A 22424-nucleotide genomic window follows, 5' to 3' on the forward strand; every position below is an offset into this window, starting at 1 on the left:
GAATATCGATTCACCTTCAGAAACTAAATCAAAAGGAAAAATCCTTAAATCCCAGAAGACAAATTCAAGCATTAAGGATTTGAAATCAAAGGAAGAAGTGATATACCATGGATTTTACCCGTTTTTAACCATGGTATACTAGTATTTTACTATATATTTAATCCGTTTTCTAGCCTGTTAGGTATGTTTTCAGGTTCATGAGCATTTTGTGAGAAAGTGATGTTTTTGGAGTATTTAGGAGTACAAGAAATGATACACCCAAGTTGACCATTCAAGACTAAGTCGGAAGTTAACATTGCGATTATAATCGATCGGTACTCATCCTGAGTTGTCGATCGATGTAGCCGAGAAGATCCGAGTAATAGAAGATTATAATTGATCGATACACATTCAGTGTTGTCGATCGATATCGAGGACGAAATGGTTTAGCCGACTACTTCACCAAGACTTCACCAAATTACGAGATTGCCCCTGACGAGTTTTAATCTAATGGAAATGCTTAAATACTCCTGCTAAGTATTTTTGACGGCAAGTTTTGAAACCCTTTGAAGCTTGAAGCTTTTTACAACCAAAGCAGAGAGTGTGAGAGAGAGACTAGAGTTTTATTTGTTTGAGAGAGATTGGAGAGATTTCTCATCTCCTTTTGTATTTCTACTTTATTCTATCTATGCAATTCTTTGATCAATCTATTGTTATGAATTGTCTAGCTATGTCTGAGTAGTCTACTTATTAGATCTAGGGTTTAAATAGGTTTGTGGGATTAGCCCCAAACTATAATTGCTAAGTTGTGATACTCATCAAATGGATTGTACCCTATGCTTGTTTTAGATTAGCTAACTAGAACATAGATCACTAGGATCTTAGATTATCTTGAATTATCCATTTGAGCGATGCATGTTTCCCGTTGAGAAGAACGACAGTTCCACCTTGAGACCTTGTGGTATTCGGTTCGCGCCTAGGCAGATCTAGAAGCCGTCGATCGATAACCCGACTGGTAAATCGATCGGCACCGCGAAAGGTGTATCGCTCGATATCTCAAAAGGATATCCACCGACTCTTTTTCTGTGTCATCATGCGAAAGGTGTGGCCACAGATCTAGATATTTTAACCAGTGATTCATTCACATATGTTAAGTGGCTGAGATCTATAGTATCATGCAAGCAACTTGTTAAAGCGTTTATAGAGATTATAATCTCCATTCCTGAATAGAAACCCTATGTCTAGCACTCTTTATCCCATTTAAATAACCCTTCATATTGTTAGTTAGAGCAACTGCTTTGCTCATTTTAGGAATTGTTATTTTCATTTCTATCATATAAACCAACCTTGCCTAGGATTGATTAGTAGATTTTATTTAATTGGTTTCCTACCTCCTCGTGATTCGATCCCTAAGTACTACAGCTGTACCTCTTATTTGAGAGAGTAAGCTCTACTGGGTAATTTGAGTACTATCAAATTTGGCGCCGTTGCCGGGGAGCTTTGATCGCCATTAGATTTAATCTTATAAATCTTAGGTTTTTCTTTTACCCCACTTTCTTATTTAAATTTTTCTTGTCTTTTCAGGTACATGCCCAGCATACCAGAAGCAACAAGGGAAATCAACTATTATTCTCAGACGATCCTGCACACTTGGAACGCTCAATCCGCAAAGACCTACGCTCCGCATTGATCGACTGAACCGCATTACCATCGACTGACACTCACGTTCAACAGTCGACCGACACTCAGACAGCACCGTCGACCGATACCATTAGCCGATCCGCATCGTTCGATACTTCTAACCGTATATCGATCGACACTACTCCGCGAAGCATGGTCGCGATTGTCATTCTCAGGCAGGGCGAGAATGGAAACCTGTATGACCAAGATGGTCATCTGCGTAATGCAACAGGTCAGAAACTAGATGCACAGGAAAACATAATCCCTGAACCTGAAGCTAAGGCTACAGGAGAAGCTCAAACACGATCGTTGGCAGACTATAACCGTCCAGACGAGTACTACACCAACAGATCAGCTATTCGACTTCCAGAGATTCAGAAGCCAAACTTCGAGCTCAAGCCTCAGTACTACTCTCTCGTGTCTCAGATACCTTATTCTGAGCAATCACACGAGCATCCTATGGACCATCTGGAGAGGGTCGAGGATCTTATCGCTGCTATTCCTATGGATGGAGTCCCCGAGGACTACCTACTCTGCAAGCTCTTCAAATACTCACTGATTGGAGAAGCTTCGCACTGGCTCAAGCAGCTACCTACAGGATCACTGACATCCTGGGCCGACATCAAAAACGCCTTCCTGCGTAATTTCTTTGATGAGGCACGCGCTGAAGACTTAAGAAGCAAAATCGCCACTTTCGCGCAGAAGCCTAGTGAGACTTTTAAAGACGCGTGGATCAGATTCAAGTTCTTCCAGCGAGACTGTCCACACCATGGATTCAATGAAGTGCAGCTGTTAAGCACTTTCTACAGAGGTATCGCCTTAAGGTATCAGATGGCTCTCGATACTGCTAGTGAGGGGAACTTCAACACTAGGAATCCAATAGAGGCTGTGAGACTTATTGAGAACCTAGCCAACAGCAGCAGCACCAAAAACACTGACTATGACAAGAAGAAATCGGTTGCAGCCATCGGTGAAGACAAGATGAATGAAGTCAGAGCCAAGATAGATGCTTTACATGCATTTATGGGGCAGCCAGTTTGCTCAGCTGAAGAAGGAGAGGCTAGAGAGGATGATACATAGGAAGTTGTGAACTGCATTGGAGGTACTGGATTTCAGAGATATGGAAACCAGAGTGGAAACGGAAAACTTTTTTGGCAGTGGTCCGAAGAGTAACTACAACCAGAGTTCACAGTATCAGAAACCCTTCACCAACACAAGGAACTACGGCAACTCAGCTTACTAAAACCCACTGCTACCCACCCAGGAGAGTAAGTTTGATGCCATGATTGATAGAGTTCTGGAAGGTCAGCAGAAGCTTACAGTAGACTTCAATGGGAAGATTGATTCTGTCTTCAACAATCTGACCACGAGGTTAGACACCATCTGCACTCAAGTTAAGAAACTTGAGACACAGATTGTCCAGACTGAAGACTCTATCAGGAGGATTGGAACTTCTAAGGAAGTAGGGGAAGGAAATAGGAAACACCACGTCAATGCTATCATAGATGATGATTTCTGGCAAGTGGTGAAACAGGAGAAGCTACAAGAAGGAGACTTTGAAGTGGAAAGTTCACTAAGTCTCGGTGGATCGCAATGGTGTCGATCGATACCAACTACTCCACATCGATCGACATCGATGATGTCTTTTCCGGATACGCTTGCAGACTGCAACGCGGTTAGGATATTGACACATGCTGAATTCACGGCTTCTCATCCATACCCACCCACCCACACCTACGAAGATATCGACCGACGAGACGAGCCACTCATCGATCAACACAACGAAGATAGCCGTATCGATCGACCCTATTCCCTACCTATCGATCGACACGCACCTCTCACATACCGAGTGCAACTACCATCGATAGACAGCAACCGAATCAATGCACTCAGACCCACACTGAAACCACAAGCTACCCCTACCGACATAACTGGTAACCTTTCAGACACTACACCTGCATCAGAGGAAACTGAAGGAAGAAGGTTAAGGAGTCGGAAGGAGAAGATTCCTAAGAACCTTAAGAGGGAAGCTAATGAAAAGGAGATTGATGGTTTCACTAAGAGAGTTATCGGAATCCCACCAGAGAAACCTTTTGAGGAGGTTTATTTCACAAAGAGATTGTGGATGTTCTTCAGAGAAACAAGGGAGACTGAAACTGACATTAGGAGAAGGTTTGACAACGTCAGAGAAGAGATGAGGAAAAGGATTACTTTGCTAAAGAAGAGTGATCCTGGGAAGTTTGCAATACCCTATGTGGTACAAGGGATTGAATTTCCTCATGCACTATGTGACACTGGTTCATCAGTCAGCATCTTACCAAAGGGCATGGCAGACCATTTGGGCCTGCAAGTAGAGCCTTCACCACAGATCTTTACTTTCGTGGATTACTCTCAGAGAAACTCTGGAGGCTTCATCAAAGACCTGGAGGTACATATTAGTGATACTATCGTCTCTATGGATTTTCATGTCCTAGACATCAAGCTAAATTGGAACTCTTCCCTCTTACTTGGAAGAGCATTTATGGCTACAGTAGGAGCCATATGTGACATGAACAACAACAGGATGTGCTTGACTATGATAGATCCAGATATCCACTACGACCCTGTCAAGCTTGGCAAACCACCAGCCAAATTAGTTGTAAAGGAAGATGATACTGGTATCATCGCAGTTTGTCATTGTGAAGTCGAGTACGAGACAGAGTACTCGGGATCGATCGACAGTACTTTGACGTCATCGATCGACACTTGCAAGTCGGAGGAGATCGACAACAACTATGGATCATCGATCGACAGAGACCCACCAGATGATCAACTCAATCTACCAGATCATTGCTACCCGAATTTCGACATCCCACCCAACCGAAAGGAAGATGATTACTCAGTAAGGAGTTGGGCGGATAGCGGATTTCATGAGAGTTTTGCAGTAGATATAGCCACCTCTTCCCACAGTAGAGACCACAGTGAAGAATATGATGAAGACTTTTGGGAAGAGAGAGCTTGGGAAAATTACTTGGAGAATGAAAGATTTGCATTTTGATTCCCACAATCGATCGACATCAACCGCCCACCATCGATCGATTATCTACTTCATCCAGCAAAACGACATCGTCCATCGATCGACATTGCCAGTATAATACTGATCGATATTAACCCGGACGACTTAAAGGACAAAATCAGAATTTCACCGATTAGGGCAACACATGGGTATAAAAGGTTGACAACTCAAGCCACGAAAATTCAAAACTTTTCACCTTCTACCCAGCAGTTTCCAGCATTCAGAGATTCATCAATGGAAGACTGCAACAACATGTTCACTCGATCCAACCGTGCAGCTAGACGTGCACCATCAATCGCCACCACCACACACCCATCGATCGACACCTTCAACAGAGCTCAACCGAGATCTCATGAACCTTATGATGTCAGGAACGTTTCACTAACACCTGATGAATTTGGAATTTTCAGGGACACAGATGGCTATGCAAGAGCTATGGATGGAAGAGTCCTGCACATAACAAGAGAGGACATAGCAGACATCCTCCAAGTTGCTAATGGACCGGAAAACCTGTTCACACAGCAACGTAGCCAAGCAGACATCCTACATCACGTTCAGGACAACCACAACACCAACACTAGGGAGAGTACAGTTCCTCAACACTTCGGTCAACCTCAACATTCACAATCGATCGACATCGTTTCAACACCGTCGATCGACGGCGGATATCCCGGATCGATCGACAGACCAAGAGTCAGATCGCCCGACAGACGATTGGAGTTTGGACGACGTGCCTTCAATACTAATGGATCCAGGAGATTCAAGTGGGAAGCTAAGGATGAATGTGGTGTCTACAGAGATGAGTTTGGCTATGCTAGAGGAGTTGATGGTGAGATCATCCATGTTACCAAGGAGCAAGTAAAGAGACTTTTGGATAGAGCATCCCTTTTTCACAAAGGTTGCTTACGACTTCCAATACACACACGCCCCTACCATGCATACACACCACCACCAATACCTTACAGTAGAGAGGAGGTGGATGATATGGTGACTGATGTATGGAGAGCTCAGGCGCACCTTGAGGCAAACATGCACACATTGGTGGAAGACACTGTCCAGCCTTTGGATGTTAGTTACAAGGACTTCCAGAATGATATGGCTGAGATAAGAGTGGAGCTTGGAAAGATATTGACCATGCTTGAGAAAGAGGCTATGCCACCAGTATCGACCGACAGAGTACCTGTACCATCGATCGACATCGGCAAGACTACATCCATGGACCGACCAGAATGTTCATCACCTAAGAAAGATGAATGGGAGGTTGCTTACATCAATACTCGGATTGGAGACATCTACAGCCCTCTCAACAACAATGTCGAATGGTTAAGCAAGAGGATCGATCTTCTACAGAAAGAGTTGGACACACTTCGCCAGAACGACCGAGCTGAGCATGCTACTTTTTCATCGACCAACACATATACTTCATCATCGATCGATAAAAGGTTCGCAGAACTGGAAGATAGGATGACAGCGTATGTAAGGAAGCATGAAATTTTCAGTTCTCCTATCCTGCGACACCAACACACAATGTCACAACAGCTGGACAAGCTAGAAAGAGACATGAGCATTGTTCAAGCTTATATTGATCTTCGTGATAACAACGAAGCATCGATCGACAGGTCTGAACTAACATCGATCGACAGACAGCCACCACTAGCGAGACAAGCAGGCACTACAGCAGAAGTTGATGAACTTAAACATGAGCTGTACGAGGCTATGTATGCTATGGAAAGGAGATTCAACGGGACCTGTGATACCATTGACTACACTGTTAACGAACGGGTTAACAGCCTCTGCAGAACTACTCGCCACATGAAGGGCAATATACATGCTCTGCAGTACCAAGGATAGTGTTCATAGTCGATCGACACAATGGATGCTGAGTCGACCGACAGACCCCTCAGCGAAATGACCGACGCGCATCTCGTAGCATCGATCGACACCGAGTCTTTAGCAGACCGAGATCAGTTTATTCTGGACAGGATCAATGCATTACAGAGTGAGCTGAAATTATTGTCCGTACATACCTACCAGACCATCGACAGGAAAGTTGACAAAATCGAATACATCGAGAATTCTGTGAGGAAACTTCAAGACACAGTCCTCCAGATAGATAAGAAGCAACTACAAGCAGATGATGCCACAAGAAGCTTTGACGCCACATGGTTCAATAGTAGGAGACACAAGATTGATGATTGCTGTCCGGTAATCAGCAGTTTCTGCACCCCATGAGTCACTCACCTACCACAGTCAAGCTAAATGACTATAACCAAGCGCTGAGTGGGAGGCAACCCACTATTAGGTTTTCTTTTTCTTTATTTTTATTTTATTTTTCTTTTTGCTTTTATTTATCTTTTTCGAATTTATTTTGCAGTTTTTATTAGATCCAAGTAGAATGATAATTCCATCGACCGATATTCACCATTCATATCGCTCGACACCATACGACCATTACTAACGATCGACGTATACCACTACGAATCGATCGACATCTTGTCGATCAGGTTTATTCATTCTAACTTGTTATATTAATTAATTATGTTTTATTTTATTTACCTCACCACCGGGTGTTACACTGGGACAGTGTAATTTAAGTCTGGGGGGAGTTTACTAATATGTGTTTTTATTTTGGTTTTTATTAAAATGTTTTTCAAAATTATTTTTCGCATAAGTATTAAATAGGAACATTGATATGGATTTATATTTGATTGTCTGACCACTCTTTAGCACCATTCTAGATTACTGATTGCAGATAGTACTAAAGATGCTAAAGTGGATCAACTTGCTATCTATATTCACTAGCTAAGATTGTTTGAAGGAACCACAATCTGACCTCCAACACTAATACTGACTTATTTGCTTGTTTTGGGGCTTGGATATCACTGGATCGGAATCCTCTTACAAGTCTGGAAGGTAAAAAGTCTGTGTGTTTCTGGTCCCCTTCCTTCTCTCTCTTCGGCATCTCGAGATCTAAGTTTATGTTATAAAAGATTGAAATGATTTCTTGAGAAGCAGAGGGGTAGGAGTGATTCCTGCGACCCTAGTATTCTAAATCTCAAGGATGATCACACATTGTGGAAACGAGGGATAGGTAAATCACCTGAGACCCCATTATTCGCTACACTTTGTCAAAAATGTATGAGTTACAATGTAAATGTCAATAAGATGGACTAGATGACCTATGTGGCATCGAAACCTGTTGAAATGGAAACTAATAAGAGATTCAGTGAAGAGAGAAAAGGGGAGAAAAGGATAAGAGAAGACTACCTGTGTGTTCAGATACTTGTTTGAGTTGAATCCATGCGTTCTTTGATCGATACTCCCAAGGTAAAGCCTGCACTTTATTTTATGTTAAGAAATGAGGTTAGTAGAAGGGAATGTCAGATGAGAATGGCTAAGTTGTTGACTAGATGAGTTTAGTTGCTAAGTTAGGATAAGGCATGATGAACTTCTGTGATTAGGATGTTTAGACATGAATTGCAAACCCACAGAGTGATGACTTCAATATATTAAATCTTTGAGTTCCTGCTATTTCCAAACATTTTCCAAAGACTACTGTTTTTGCTTGAGGACAAACAAAGGAGTAAGTCTGGGGGAGTTGATATACCATGGATTTTACCCATTTTTAACCATGGTATACTAGTATTTTACTATATATTTAATCCGTTTTCTAGCCTGTTAGGTATGTTTTCAGGTTCAGGAGCATTTTGTGAGAAAGTGATGTTTTGTAGTATTTTGGAGTACAAGAGATGATACACCCGAGTTGACCATTCAAGACTAAGTCGGAAGTCAACATTGCGATTATAATCGATCGATACTCATCCTGAGTTGTCGATCGATGTAGCCGAGAAGATCCGAGTACTAGAAGATTATAATCGATCGATACACATTCAGTGTTGTCGATCGATATTGAGGACGAAATGGTTTAGCCGACTACTTCACCAAGACTTCACCAAATTACGAGATTGCCCCTGACGAGTTTTTGACATAATGAAAATGCTTAAATACTCCTGCTAAGTATTTTTGACGGCAAGTTTTGAAACCCTTTGAAGCTTGAAGCTTTTTACAACCAAAGCAGAGAGTGTGAGAGAGAGACTAGAGTTTTATTTGTTTGAGAAAGATTGGAGAGATTTCTCATCTCCTTTTGTATTTCTACTTTATTCTATCTATGCAATTCTTTCATCTATCTATTGTTATGAGTTGTCTAGCTATGTCTGAGTAGTCTACTTGTTAGATCTTGGGTTTAAATAGGTTTGTGGGATTAGCCCCAAACTATAATTGCTAAGTTGTGATACTCATCAAATGGATTGTACCCTATGCTTGTTTTAGATTAGCTAACTAGAACATAGATCACTAGGATCTTAGATTATCTTGAATTATCCATTTGAGCGATGCCTGTTTCCCGTTGAGAAGAACGACAGTTCCTCCTTGAGACCTTGTGGTCATATTCTGTTCGCGCCTAGGCAGATCTAGAAGCCGTCGATCGATAACCCGACTGGTAAATCGATCGGCGCTGCGAAAGGTGTATCGCTCGATATCTCAAAAGGATATCGACCGACTCTTTTTCTGTGCTGTTGGGGTCAAAAACGGTTATCTCGAAATCAATGGCTAAGTCTATTTGTCATACGAAAGTATAAGGAAGAAACGGAAAGTGATCTAAGTTTGGATAGGCCGGACGACAAGGAATCCGCCTTGAAACTCCAAAGAGCCCGTTCTCCCAAACCGTGAGGACCCAGAAAACGATCAACATATCAAATCGAAGCCCTCGTCGAGACGCACGTACTGGTCGTGGCCGCCGGGCGGCTAGCCCCCGTGCTGGCCGTGGCCGCCGGCGGCTAGGGCCCGTAACGGTCGTGGCCGCCGGGCGGCTAGCCCCGTGCTGGCCGTGGCCGGCGGCGGCTAGAGCCCGTAACGGTCGTGGCCGCCGGGCGGCTAGCCCCGTGCTGGCCGTGGCCGCCGGCGGCTAGCGCCCGTAACGGTCGTGGCCGCCGGGCGGCTAGCCCCGTGCTGGCCGTGGCCGCCGGCGGCTAGAGCCCGTAACGGTCATGGCCGCCGGGCGGCTAGCCCCGTGCTGGCCGTGGCCGGCGGCGGCTAGAGCCCTTAACGGTCGTGGCTGCCGGACGGCTAGCCCCGTGCTGGCCGCCGCCGGCTAGAGCCCGTAACGGTTGTGGCCGCCGGGCGGCTAGCCCCGTGCTGGCCGTGGCCGCCGGCGGCTAGAGCCCGTAACGGTCGTGGCCGCCGGGCGGCTAGCCCCGTGCTGGCCGTGGCCGCCGGCGGCTAGAGCCCGTAACGGTCGTGGCCGCCGGCGGCTAAAGCCCGTAACGGTCGTGGCCGCCGGGCGGGTAGCCCCGTGCTGGCTCGGGACATCGGACGGCTAGTCTTCGTGCATAAGTTCTAGGCCTCCGGGTCGTCAGAAGTCTGTACTTTGCGTCTTTCCCAAGTTCTCGCGGAACGAATCGTTGAGATTCCGCGTACAAAACTCCGGTTCTTACTCTAATCTGGGACCGTCGGAAAAACTTCGGAAACTCGTAAGATATCGACAGGAAGGAAGATCTTAAATTCTTCGTACAAAACAGCGATGGTTATCTTAAGACACCACTCGTCTCAACTCTACGAACGAACGAAGAATTTCCGAGGAAATCGTAAAAAACAACGGAAGTCCTGGAAACGGCCCGAAAGGGACTAAACACGATCGGACAGTCCGTTTACGATTATCTGAGATAGATACGACGATTTACGTTTATCTTTACATAACAAGATAAATGCTAAAATTCCGGAAAGACAAATGTCAAGTTTCCCGATTGAAGCCGACGAAAATGGAAAGAAGCCCGCCTTGCGGCCCAGAAGGAGAATAGACCGTCATAAAGAAGGAGTATATAAAGGAGCTTGGGGAGAGGAAGAAAGGCAGAGCAAAAATCCTAGAGGGAAAGCAGATCCAAGATTTTAGACCGAGGGAACTTATAACTTAGGTGGTTAGACTAGCAAGGCATGACCTAGGACGTCTGGCCGCCTCTCGTTCTGCCTTCATCTTGTCCGCAGACTTCTGTTCCTTCGGAAGAATCTAACAATTCTTTTACTCAGAGTTCCGCACATAGAAACCCTAGGCGTTACTCTCGACACGCCCGTTTCTATGACAAACGCTCGTACTAGACGAACTCCGCCAGGCAGTTCGATCTCTTGTTCAAATCTTTCCAACTGAACTACGTCCGACTTGATCCTCGAAAGGGGTACGTAGGCAGCCTTCCTTAAGGTCCAGTCTCAAATCTTAATAAAACCTTTCCGCATTTATTTGATCACTTGTCGTTGGTTGTCGCAGAGAATCCGGACCTTCCGGGAAAGTTAGGTTTACTTAGCTTTCCTCCGTTTTACTTAAGCAAAATCGACAGTGCGAATTTCGGTTCCCACATGTGTTATCATGCGAAAGGTGTGGCTAGAGATCTAGATATTTTAACCAGTGATTCATTCACATATGTTAAGCGGCTGAGATCTATAATATCATGCAAGTAACTTGTTAAAGCATTTATAGAGATTATAATCTCCATTCCTGAATAGAAACCCTATGTCTAGCACTCTTTATCCCATTTAAATAACCCTTCATATTGTTAGTTAGAGCAACTGTCTTGCTCATTTTAGGAATTGTATTTTCATTTCTATCATATAAACCAACCTTGCCTAGGATTGATTAGTAGATTTTATTTAATTGGTTCCCTACCTCCTCGTGATTCGATCCCTAAGTATTACAGTTGTACCTCTTATTTGAGAAAGTAAGCTCTACTGAGTAATTTGAGTACTATCAAGAAGGTAGGTTGAGTGGGCAAAAGCTTTGCTTTTTACTATATATTGAAATTGCCATGGGAGAATTTGAAAATTCTAACAAGGCTTGTCATGCGAGAATTTGAATACTTTTTACTATATATTGAAATTGCCATGCGAGAATTTGAAAATTCAAATGTGACCACAAAAACTGCCAGGCTCTTGTAATTATCAAATATAATATTTGACAAAGCTTTAACAGTTTGTTTAGTATTTTGAGTAATAAGAAAGAAATATAAATAGTTAACCAAAAAAAAAAAAATATATAGAAAGAGAGGCGAATATCACATGATGGGAGTTGGGACCACCCTTTGGGAACTCAAAATGCTATAACTCTGTCCTCTGATTTGTTAACATTGGTTTAAAAAAGTGGATAAAGAAAGCACTGACCTATGTTTAGAATAAAGCACTTCATCACAATCATTTACATTTTTGTTCTTCGAATGAATCCCTTTGCTACTTCTATGGTCAGTCACCTGTTTTCCATAAGCCGTCGGAAAATAAGCTAACAAGACAAGTCAAAAGAGCAGCAACCATTGAAAGAAAGTTCAAATATATATTCTTTTTCATTAAACCGACAAAGCACGAAACAGAGCAAGTTCTGTAACAGAAGTAGGATGTGATGTGCTCTTGAGTTGGTATGCTAAAAATATCGCAAAGAAATCTCTCAGCTTTTTTTAATATCTTTCAAGTCAAATCATTTACCCTATAAGATAAGATCATCATCAATGTTGCTTCTGCTCCTCCTTCGCGTTATCTGGTATATTGAAAAGTTTCCATTTTTATGTTTTGGTCTAATCTCTTCCTATCTTCTTTGTTGCTGTGAATTGATTAAAAGGTTTTTGGATACTTTCTTTTTAATTAATTTAGCTTGTAGAAACGAAGAAGAAACCCTAGCCCCCAAAAAAATAAATATGAGCCACAACACGACGGCGGTTAATGATTCCGGCCAGATGAAACGTGCCCTAATTGATGCTTCCGCCGGTGCTATCTCCGGTGCTGTCTCTCGCACCGTTACATCTCCCCTTGATGTCATTAAGATTAGGTGTAACATCCCTGTCTCTTAGCGTCCGACCGGAGTTAACGAAAGGAAGTTATGGGCACGCGTATATCCTTTAAGGCAACCCGCCGTGCCCGTTACTAGTCCCAAGAATCGACGGACGCATTGCTTTCTTTGAAATTCCGTTCCACCCGTATCCATTCACTTCTACTTACAGTCCTGCGCAAGGGAAATGGAGATGGAAGGAGTGAGAAATTGAATTACTCAGTGAAGTGGCGCTAGTCCAGCTTGCCCGCAAGACACTCTACATTACTCTATGCGGGAGTCAGGACTAACCAATCACTACAATCAACAGGGCAAAATAAAGTACTTCAAAACAACATCATTTCTAGCAACCTAGCAGTCAACCCATACAACGAACTCAGTCATTTCTACACAACACTTAATAAAAGATAAGACCGACTCGACAACCGCCACAAGAGCAAACTGACTCCAATCAACCTAGACTTAGGACCTATAGCCGTTTACGGATCTTCCTACCCGTCCAGCCTATCCTGAAAAGGGCGCCCTTCTCTCGGGTAACCGTCCCCCCCCCCTCAGCTTCCTAAATGACTATCCGAGTTGCAGCTCGTTGGTCCATCGGCACTGTCCGCCACCCGGTCATAATAGCCATAATTATGCCACGACTCGGCATTGACTCGATCCTAGGCGCTACATCTTCTTATATCCCGCATCTCGAGGTAGGCAATCTTCATTACTTCACGTGGGTACCTCGTGTTAGGCTACTGTCCCACGGGTCACATCACATCCTAGACTCTAGACGCTCACCCGTTCTCGGTGGTCCAAACAGGACTACAAACAAGTTCATTGACATTCCTCTTTCACATTCTCATACTCATTCTCGTTCTTAACCACTTTCACTTTACTCAATCTCTTTCACTTTACTCATCCTCTTTCACTTTAACATTCACTTTTACTTTAACCTTCTCATTTCCTTTCACATAGACTCATAACCCATACTCCACATTATACTCAATATCACTTAGCAGTCAACACTTATAAAACATACACTACTCAAGGTACCAATGCACTCTAACACCATATGCAACTACTTTCACTAGCAACCTACCTTTGGTTCACACTTCATCACATGAGACACAAGATCAATCACATGAACATTCACATCAAATATAACCACATCAACACAAGGCAGTCCATTAGGTCCCATTTAACAGTATGAAGGTTCTTATGCATCATGATCATCCATCTAGCACCCTAGTCTTCAACATGAACTAACACCCTAACTTTCACACAAGATCTAATCAATCCTAGATCCAACGTAGGCAATATAAAGATCAAGGGAGCAAGATGGGTTCAAGACACCTCACCTTAACCTAGAACGAGAGAAGATGAGATCTGAACCACCCCAATGATCAGCTACACAACCACCACCACCCCCACCACCGGCGCCGGCGAGGAGAGAGAAGCGGACGGCGAAGAGAGAGAAAGGGAGGCGGCGCACGGAGGAGAGAGAGAAGGAGAGAGAAGAGAAAAGAGAGAAAGACGGCGGCGCAGGGGGGAGAGCTTGACGGCTAGGGTTTCCAGTTCTCCGGGAATCTCTGGAGCGCTTCGCTTCTCGATTTGTGAATGAGACAAAAAGAGGGGCTGCATCTCCTTTTATAAGGAGTAGGGGCTGGTGGTCTTAGGGTTTTCGGGATATGGGCCGTAGAGAAGCCCGATTTGATTAAAACAAAACCAGGCCCGGGATATGGATGTTACAACTCTCCCCCACTTAACTGGAATTCGTCCCCGAATTCTGCGTGTGAAACTCCCAATTCCCAACATCCTTTACCCAATCGGTACACGGAGCACCAAAACCTTTCAACGGTTTCTGCAATCCCAGATAGCCCTTGGTACCACCTCACTGCAGCATATACTACTCTCAGGTCACTTCAGGCGGTACTACTGCCTTCGAGTTTTCATAGGTCTTCTTCGCTTTGTTCTTAGTTCTCCCCCACTTCGATAATGCATACCCATTTCCTACCACCCGCCATTTCGTTCTCGATTTCGCGTGTCAAGACTCCCGTGCCTAACATTCCGACTTCGTGTGACACCCACTCGTCTTTTGCCATTTAGCGGTTTCATAACATTATCTGGGGCGCTATTACCATCCTTACTCGGCTCAATTGGTGATGTCGGTGCTGGTACCGCCAAGGCAATGGTTGAAAACTGCTTGTAGCCCAGAAACAAGATGCTCTTCTTCTCTATCCACGGTTCCAAAAATGGATAGCGGTTGGGCACGGTTTTCTGCTTTAGCACTGTAGGAGTCAAGCAGCGGAATGTCTTCGATCTGCCATCTAACAAAACTCTCTTTTCCAGGTAGACAAAAATTCCCTTTGGAAGCACAACCAGTGACTTAGCCTGAGGATACTTGCAAGGAAGCTCTGCATGAAACCAATGATCATGAAGGTTTTCCGGTCCTGGGGCATGAGCCATGATACAACCCTCTGGCTCCACTGCTACTAAGTTGCTGCAAGGGAATTGGAACGCTCAATTTGATGGGCTTCATCTTGCTAGCATGCGTCGGATGGGCAGGAAGCCCGCCTATCATCCGCCCTTCTGCAGATAACTTAATCTCAAAATCTTGTCCCCAAACTTTTCAATCCGAGATTCAGGAGCATATGTTCTCGTGCTTCTTTTCGCTTTACTGAAGTTCTCATCAATAATATCCAAGATGCTTTTGTCAATAACTCCGCAGACACGACAGCATAACCCATGTCGTCCTTTAGTATGAAGAAGTGCTCACAGTCTTCCACTTCATCGGTCTTTGATTCATTGCATGAGGTCTCTGCATCCTTGGAACACACTATTGACATGGCCATTTCATTCCAGATATTACCAAGGTCCTCATCTGCTGCTTCAGACTCATTACCACTTTCGTCATCCTCAACGCCCACATAGACACCCTTATTGGTGACCACACCATTTCCAATGGCAAGGACCTTTTCTCTCCTCGTTTGTCCCACGCTGACACCTCTGTCAATGACCATACTGTTTCCTATAGCAAGGAGGTTGCCTCTGCTACTTTGTCCCTCCACCAATGCAGTAATGGCACAAGACATCTCCCTTCTCTTCCCCAAAACAACCTCCTCAAAAACGAACTGCGGCATCACCGGCACCACATCACCTTGACTCTTCCGATGCTGCACAAGACCCGACTGAAACGGGTACATAGGCTTCTCAATCAGAATCAAGAATAACAATCTCAGTGGAAGGAACCACACAGAGAGCCTTCTTCGAACCATCATCATCACCATCCAAGTCATTCGCACAATCCGAAGCCAGCTGATTCTCCAAACTCATAAGCTCTCCTTGACCATCCTCTGCTGCTGTTGCTCCTGCTCCAAACACAGTATGCGCAAGCGACGGATACAACCAGATGCAACGCTTCACCAGCTCCATCCTCAGGTTAGCCACCTTTCCCCACTCCTTAGTAATGCTCCCGAACTTACCTCCGTCTAGAGCCTCGAGCATGTTGATGACCGCAAGGTTTGAGAAAAGTCGGTGTCTTTAGATGAGTACCTGAGCCGCTTCGCTTCGGAGGAGCCGAGAGGGAGTCCTTCATCCTCATGCTTCCTGCTGCGGTGCCCTTTGAGGGGAGGTTGGAGAATCTCCATGAAGGGAACAGAAATCACTAGCTGAGAGGATATCCCGCCATGGTCACGATTCCTGCTTCCGGACACGTCCTTTCTTCCCAGTTTCGATGGTCCAAACTAATCCTGAACTTCCGAAAATGAAATATACTCATCCTACTCCTCCATTCCTTATAACCTAAACTTCAACTTTTACTCGATCATCTTAAAACCAACGAATGAATTCAATAGATAAAAATGGAGTAGGACTACAATAGTTCAGAAAGCTCAAGGCATCTGCACACACGCGGACCGCCCGTAAAAATAGAAAACACCAAAGCTAGCAAATAAAAATAAAACTAGCAAATGAACTCGCATCCTACTCCCGAGAAAGGATCCTACTCGCTCAGCCACCCACCGCCACGCGTGGGGGTACTGTCGTCGTCGGACCCAAGGGCTGCCATGCGAATGTCCCCATCTGCCTGAACCGGATCTCCGTCTTCCCCCAGCACGTAATGATGCTCGATCTTTGTAATATTCTCTGCAATCCTCTCTTTCGCAGTTATGGCTTGACTAGCTATCCTCTTCACAAGGGCAAACTCTAGAGGCTCCAGAACACCATCCAGCTTCTCGCGAATCTCTCTGCGAAGTCCGGCTTTGAACAACCTACACCATTCCTCTGCAGGCTTGGGCAGACACTGCTTGGCGGTGTGCAAGAACTCCTCCAAGTAGTATCTCAGTTTGCTTGACTTCTGCACTGCCTGAACTAGTGCGCCACAGTCGCAGCCGTCTGGTCCCGTAGAAGGCTCTTGTGGGCATTCCCGTTTCTCCTTGGTTGGTTCCACAACGCCCATCTTCGGTTTTTCCCCTCCCGGTTTTCCTTGGCTGGTTTTCTTGGCTTCAATCTGTCCCTCTGCCTCGATCGCGAATCCCGCCATCCGCTGTACCAAGGCGAACTCGAGAGGTTCCAAGACCCCTTTCAGCTGAGCCTGAATGTCCTTACGTAGTCCATGCTTATACCAACTACACCACATTTCTGCGCTCTTAGGCTTGCACAACTTGGCTTGGTTGATGAAGTCCTCCGTGTAGCCAGCAACTGATCGGACTTTCTGCTTATTCTGAAACAGTACTCCACACTGGCACTTCCCAGCAAATGCTCTCGGAGGTTCCCAAGTGACCCTAGCCGCCTTGCTTGGGCGTCCACGCTTCCTCGGAAGGTCGTCATCTGGGGCAAGCTGGAAGGTCGCACAGCCCCGTAGCATGCGCTGCTCCATAGCCATCCTCTGGAAATGTGGCATCGTCACCTTACGGCTCACGGTCTGCTCGTGAGGGTACCCGGTGAACGGAAATTCTCGGAACTGCTCCTCCGGCTCTGGAAACATGGGCTGCACCCAGTTCCCCTCTGCGTCACGGTACAACTTTCGGGCGTACTCCCGGGTGCCCACTTGCCCGTAGTGCATACGCGGCATCCTCCACTCGTAGTGATCAAGCGAAAACATCCTGCCGGAAAGAAAACGATCAGAACCATAATAGAAGCATGGATATAATGGGTGGTTTTTGAAAACATCTCACAACTTTCTAAAGTATCAAACTTTCACAAACTCTTTTTCTTTAAAACAAGATTTGAAAACTTTAGAAATGCCGACCCCTTAGAATAGCACTAAGGGATCTTAACCCCCGCTCTGATACCAATTGTAACATCCCTGTCCCCCGGCGTCCGACCGGAGTTAACGAAAGGGAGTTATGAGCACGCGTATACCCTTTAAGGCAACCCGCCGTGCCCGTTACTGGTCCCAAGAGTCGACGGACGCATTGCTTTCTTTGAAATTCCGATCCACCCGTATCCATTTACTTCTACTTACAGTCTTGCGCAAGGGAAATGGAGATGGGAGGAGTGAGCAATTGAATTACTCAGTGAAGTGGCTCTAATCCAGCTTGCCCGCAAGACACTCTACATTACTCTATGCGGGAGCCAGGACTAACCAATCACTACAATCAACAGGGCAAAATAAAGTACTTCAAAACAACATCATTTCTAGCAACCTAGCAGTCAACCCATACAACGAACTCAGTCATTTCTACACAACACTTAATAAAAGATAAGATCGACTCGACAACCGCCACAAGAGCAAACTGACTCCAATCAACCTAGACTTAGGACCTATAGCCGTTTACGGATCTCCCTACCCGTCCAGCCTATCCTGAAAGGGGCGTCCTTCTCTCGGGTAACCGTCCCCCCTCAGCTTCCTAAATGACTATCCGAGTTGGAGCTCGTTGGCCCACCGGCACTGTCCGCCACTCGGTCATATTAGCCATAATTATGCCACGACTCGGCATTGACTCGATCCTAGGCGCAACATCTTCTTATATCCCGCATCTCGCGGTAGGCAATCCTCATTACTTCCCGTGGATACCTCGTGTTAGGCTACTGTCCCACGGGTCACATCACATCCTAGACTCTAGACGCCCACCCGTTCTCGGTGGTCCAAACAGGACTACAAACAAGTTCATTGACATTCCTCTTTCACATTCTCATACTCATTCTCGTTCTTAACCACTTTCACTTTACTCAATCTCTTTCACTTTACTCATCCTCTTTCACTTTAACATTCACTTTCACTTTAACCTTCTCATTTCCTTTCACATAGACTCATAACCCATACTCCACATTATACTCAATATCACTTAGCAGTCAACACTTATAAAACATACACTGCTCAAGGTACCAATGCACTCTAACACCATATGCAACTACTTTCACTAGCAACCTACCTTTGGTTCACACTTCATCACATGGGACACAAGATCAATCACATGAGCATTCACATCAAATATAACCACATCAACACAAGGCAGTCCATTAGGTCCCATTTAACAGTATGAAGGTTCTTATGCATCATGATCATCCATCTAGCACCCTAATCTTCAACATGAACTAACACCCTAACTTTCACACAAGATCTAATCAATCCTAGATCCAACGTAGGCAATATAAAGATCAAGGGAGCAAGATGGATTCAAGACACCTCACCTTAACCTAGATCTGATCTGAAGAACGAGAGAAGATGAGATCTGAACCACCCCACTGATCAGCTACACAACCACCACCACCCCCACCACCGGCGCCGGCGAGGAGAGAGAAGCGGACGGCGAAGAGAGAGAAAGGGAGGCGGCGCACGGAGGAGAGAGAGAAGGAGAGAGAAGAGAAAGAGAGAAAGACGGCAGCGCAGGGGGGAGAGCTTGACGGCTAGGGTTTCCAGTTCTCCGGGAATCTCTGCAGCGCTTCGCTTCTCGATTTGTGAATGAGACAAAAGAGGGGCTGCATCTCCTTTTATAAGGAGTAGGGCTGGTGGTCTTATTGTTTTCGGGACCTGGGCCGTAGAGAAGCCCGATTTGATTAAAACAAAATCAGTCCCGGGATAGGGATGTTACATTAGGTTTCAGGTATCTCTCTCCTCATCTCCATTAATAAAAGCTTTGCTTTTTATTTGCTTTAGCTTAGGAAGAAAGTGTTTAGCTTTATTTATATCCTTCATGCTCTGTTTAGAGAAACTTAACGTTGTGTCATTCAGGTTCAACTAGAACCGACAACTTCATGGTCTGTGGTACGTGGAAAACTTGTCTGGAGCGTCCAAGTATACTGGAATGGTTCAGGCAACTAAATACATTTTTAGAGAAGAAGGTTTCCGGGTCTGTCTCTTTGAACACTTTCCATCTCTTAAAACCTTTTTCAGGTCTGTTGTGTCATTAGGGGGTTGGTTGCAAGAGTATTGTTCTTCTCTGTTTTTGATGTTTTTTTTGTACTTTGTTTTCTCTCAGGGTTTTTGGCGTGGGAATGTGCCAGCTTTGCTTATGGTCATGCCATATACTTCAATTCAGTTTACAGTTCTACATAAGTTGAAATCTTTTGCATCTGGCTCTACTAAAACAGGTAACATTCTTTAGATTGAGATTTTCTTTTGTTGAATGTTTTTTCTTATGATAATTGTTAATTGTTGTAATCTTTTTTTCTTGGAATTCCAGAGGATCATATACATTTGAGTCCTTATCTATCCTTTGTCAGTGGAGCTTTAGCAGGATGTGCTGCTACACTAGGTTCCTATCCTTTTGATCTTCTTAGGACAATACTAGCCTCACAAGGGGAGCCTAAGGTTTTGTTTGCTTTAACATATGTAAGCCATTTAATGTATATAGTTTAAGCTGCATTGTACTAAACCATATATGAAACCTGTCCACAGGTGTATCCAACAATGAGGTCTGCATTTGTCGATATTTTCCAATCTCGAGGTGTAAGAGGATTGTATAATGGACTAACACCAACACTTGTTGAAATCGTGCCTTACACTGGCCTGCAGTTTGGCACATGATATGTTTAAGCGTTGGATGATGGTAAAGATCATGGAACTATCTTTTCTTCTAAACATGTCTATGTTTTTTTTCATGTTTGGTGACAATCAGGTCATTTGATGTTTCACCAGGATTGGAACAGATACATATTATCCTCCAAAGACCAAATAAACGTGGACACAAACCTTTCTGGCTTCCAGCTCTTCCTTTGTGGGCTTGGGCAGGAACTAGCGCCAAACTCGTCTGCCATCCTCTTGATGTGGTCAAAAAGCGTTTTCAGATTGAAGGTTTACAGAGACATCCGAGATATGGAGCTCGGCTGGAGCAACGTGCATACAGAAACATGTTAGACGGTCTTAAACAGATTCTGATGTCAGAAGGGTGGCACGGTCTGTACAAAGGCATTGTGCCATCAACTGTGAAAGCTGCTCCTGCTGGTGCTGTTACCTTTGTGGCCTACGAGTTTACCTCCGACTGGTTGGAATCAATTTCTTGGTAGAGAGAGATTTTATACTCTTTTTTAACATTTAACATTTTTATTTCTCTTAGCGTTTCCGTTTCTTATAGATCAAGTGTTAAGAATCATATGATCATTGGTTATTGTGGGAGTTATACGAGTAAACATCAAGTGTAGCCGATTTTGTAGAGTGAGATTGTCTTAACTGTGTAGCAAATCCAAGTTATCATGTTCCAGCACATGTTTCTCAAAATAGAGAAAAACACTATGGATCTTTTTCCACTATTTATAATACAATTGTTGAATTTGACAAGATTTTTTTTTTATTTCTTACAAATTTAATATAGAAATAGATATATCACCTTATTTACATTTCTTTTTTATTATATACAAATACTTTCTGAAATATTGATGTTTGCTGTATATATATACATAATAGATCTTCCATATTGTTTTCTAATGTTATTTGGATGGTTATACAGACATCTTGGTCAGAAGGTTTAATACTAAATTTTTTTGTTTATATTAAATAACATTTAATCTAATGTACATTATATATCAAGCCATATAAATTATCTGAGGATTAAAATACAAGCTAAAAGTTGATATTCAATTTTTAAAATTTGTTACTAAACAAGACAAAAGGCAAAAAAATGTCATTAAAACAGATCTTTGAAAAAGATATTCGTAGTATAAAGATTTTAAAATACCGAAATATTAAATTTATGATAGAATTATATACAAAATCATTTCCATCAATGATAGATTTGAATCAGACCTCTCATAATTATATACATGCATGATTAAGATTTCTGAATTGGCACTATATAAAAGGATTCACAAGATACTACAGATATCAGAGAAACAAGTTATAAGAAAGAACATTTAAAAAAAAAAGTTATAAGAAAGAACAACAAAGAATGGGTATTCAAAGATCTACATATAATGTCATTGCAGTTTCTATCATTGTCATGTTCTTAATCACAGGTCAGTCAACTAGCACAGTTTGTTTTTAGTGTCTATAATTATCAGGACATGATCCACGATTTTGTAGTACTTAAGTTTCAAATTTTGGAAGAACTTTAAGAACGTTCTTGCTCATGTAAAGTTTTTTGTTTTATAGAGTTGAGAGGGTTTATAATATTGATGATAATATATGTTTTAATTGGTTATGCATAAATATTTATAGGATCAGAAGCTAGACCAGGGATACATGGTGACTCTGTTTGTCCAGGAGTATGTCAACCCGGAGTTGAACCAGTCTGCAGTACACTCTGCGGTAACTTAGGGTTTCCTCAAGGCTACTGTCAAGGATTAACGTGTTGTTGCAACCAATTCCCCTCCCCACCTCCACCCTCACCCCCTGCCCCCCGAACCCTTAATTATCCCTTCTACTTGATATATAGTTTGTTAACTCTCGGAGTCTCGGTTAATGGTCTTTTATCTTTTGAATTAAACATT

General features: G+C 43.7%; 1 non-coding gene and 1 pseudogene across 1 annotated transcript; one reads left to right on the forward strand and one right to left on the reverse strand.

Annotated features, from left to right (window-relative positions):
• Positions 1-2327: 2327 nt before the first annotated feature.
• On the reverse strand, positions 2328-2435 carry LOC130497819 (small nucleolar RNA R71). The gene has a single exon (XR_008936837.1). It is a non-coding gene; the product is annotated as a small nucleolar RNA R71 (small nucleolar RNA).
• Positions 2436-11899: 9464 nt separating this feature from the next.
• LOC108841381 (mitochondrial thiamine diphosphate carrier 2-like) lies at positions 11900-21248 on the forward strand (annotated as a pseudogene).
• Positions 21249-22424: the final 1176 nt, after the last annotated feature.

This window comes from Raphanus sativus, chromosome 1 (assembly GCF_000801105.2).
Source record: "Raphanus sativus cultivar WK10039 chromosome 1, ASM80110v3, whole genome shotgun sequence".
Lineage (NCBI taxonomy): Eukaryota > Viridiplantae > Streptophyta > Magnoliopsida > Brassicales > Brassicaceae > Raphanus > Raphanus sativus.